This window comes from Tiliqua scincoides, chromosome 14, assembly GCF_035046505.1.
Source record: "Tiliqua scincoides isolate rTilSci1 chromosome 14, rTilSci1.hap2, whole genome shotgun sequence".
In the NCBI taxonomy this organism is placed as follows: domain Eukaryota; kingdom Metazoa; phylum Chordata; class Lepidosauria; order Squamata; family Scincidae; genus Tiliqua; species Tiliqua scincoides.
In genome coordinates, this window is record NC_089834.1 from 10,660,206 (window position 1) to 10,662,705 (window position 2,500).

A 2,500-nucleotide genomic window follows, 5' to 3' on the forward strand; every position below is an offset into this window, starting at 1 on the left:
TGACATTTTTCCCTGAATCCATGTCATGCAGGAAAGGGGGAGGTGCTGCTTTCCCCTGCATTCATGTAATGGTCCTTAAGGGACTCCATACCCCATCCCTTAGGACCCCCCCTGAACATCTGAATCCCACAACATGTGTCTCCTGTGTGGTCCAAGAAAGCCTGATAGTGGCTGTCCTTGATGTATGGAAAGGTTGACGCTTTTTTGCCTGTGTTAGTGTAAGGACTTGGGACGCAATCCTAACCAGCTTTCCAGCACTGACTTAGCCGAAATGCAGCCCCCAAGGTAACAAACATGCCCTTACCTTAAAGAGGCCCCCTTGACTACCTCCCCACTGCAGGATGCAGTGCACACTCCATTGGCACAACTATGTCAGTGCTGGAAAGTTGGTTAGGACTGCGCCCTTGGTCTCAAGCCTAGGCTTTTCTCCTTGAAAGTAAGTCCCATTGGCTTCAGTGGGGCTTACTCTCAGGAAAGTGTGCATGGGATTGCAGTCTTGGTTGCCATCAGGGGTCCCAATCGCCACTTAGTTTTGAAGGGGGGTGTGTGTGGGCAAATCAGCGAGAAAGAGTGGCTTGGCACCTCTGAGTGGAGGCAGGAGAAGGGAAGAGCCTGGGCTTCTTCTGCTTGTGAGTTCCCTGGTAGCTGCGGGGCGGGAGCAATGAGAAATAGGATGCTGGACTCAGTGGGGTCTGATCTGCGCATGGGTTCTTAGGTGTTACTTTAATGTGTAGATATTGTCAAGGGGGACTTCAGCAGTTGGCAGTAGTTACACAGATATGTGGCTTGTGTCGCTCCCGTGGGCTGGCCTTCCCCCCCCCCCACTGGAAATAATCATTGCTAGTATGCTCCAGGTGTCCTATTTTGGCTTTGACCTTACCAAAAGAAAAAAACACTGTTGAGTGAAGCTAAGATCATTATCCCCATATTATAGCTGGAGAAGACTGAGGCTGCAATCCTATGCCCGCTTTCCTGGGGCTAAAGCCCGTCGAACACAGTGGGACTTGCTTCTGATGTGTAGGATTGTGTGGTGAGGCTATGAGCGCATAGCTTGCCCCAAGCCACCTAGTGAGTTCACAGCAGAGGTGAGATTTGAACCAGGGAGAAGCCCGATTTGCCATTCGGTCTTCTAACCGCTATGTCAAGGTGACAGAGTTCCAAGCTGGAGCTGGTGCCGTCTTTGTGTCAGTAGGAAGCAAAGAGAGGAGAAACCAGCATGTTGAGGAAATTGTTGTTGTTGTTGTTAAGTTGGAGAAAAAATTGCCAAGAAAACACATCAACAGAACAGAAAAAGCTATTTAATCAGGAGCTTAGGAAGAGGCAATAGATCTGATTCTGCTCCAGAGGGTCCTCGCCATTCCTTCCATTCCCCATTCACATATTAGAAGCTTCTTGTAAAATAATAATTGTATTGTTCAGCACTTGGAGATCCCCCCTTTCCACCCCCCAGCCAAAATGTTGCATCCCCTCCTTTCTTTCCTTGCCATCTCTGTGTCCCAAAGGTGGCTCCATAACGTCTGCCCATGTTTTTGGTCTTAAAAGGTGAGTGGAACTATTAAGGCAGGAGGCACAAGATCAGCTACTGGTGGCCTGCTGTGAACGAGAGAGCTCATTCATTTCCACATTTTTATACCACTCTTCCTCCAAGGAGCTCAGAGTGGTGTAGACAGTTCCTCTCTTTCTTATCCTCACAGCAACCCTGTGAGGTAGGTGACTTGCTGAGAGAGAGAGAGAGAGAGAGAGAGAGAGAGAGAGAGAGAGAGAGACTGGCCCAAGGTTACCCATGGCTGAGCGGGGTTTTGAACCTGGATCTTCCAGGTCTCTGATTCCTGAACCATTACCCCATCCTGGCAGGCTTGCAGGCACTACCTGGCTTAACTTCCCGACCCTGAGCCAGGAACGGGTTCCAGCTCTTCTGTCTGCCCTGTTTGAAGTGCAGATTCCCAGTTGGCTCCATCCGCAGAATGGGAGGGAGTCTGGGTAGGAGGTTGATGCTCTCCCAAGCAGGTGTGTCCCTCAGGGGGCCACTGCCAAGCTTTAGTACAGCATCAAGGAAGAGAGCAAAACCTGACGCATGGGCAGGGGATGAAGACAGAGAAACCCTGACTCCCAGAGAGACTGAGTACTTGAATTTGCCATGGTGACAATTTTGCCCGAAGACTGCAATCTTCTACAGTCCACTTCGGAAGCTCTCATAGGTGAACCCAGGAAACTGCTGTGATGTTGATCCTGACCTGTCGTCCCTGTCAATCAGTGTCCGGCAGCCACAAGGGACCTTTCTCAGCTGTACTCGGAGATGCCAGGCATTGAACCTGGGGGCCTTCTGCGCACCAAGCAGGGGCTCTCTGTCTCTGAGTTACAACACTCTGTGGCGCTTTTAAGAATGGATTTTTTTTTTTCCTGGAGAAAAAAAAATAGCTTGACAATCTCACCTTGAGCTGGAAACTTTTTGCTGAAGGGAACATCTGTAGTGCTGAAACAGAAGTGATGTGAGAGAGCC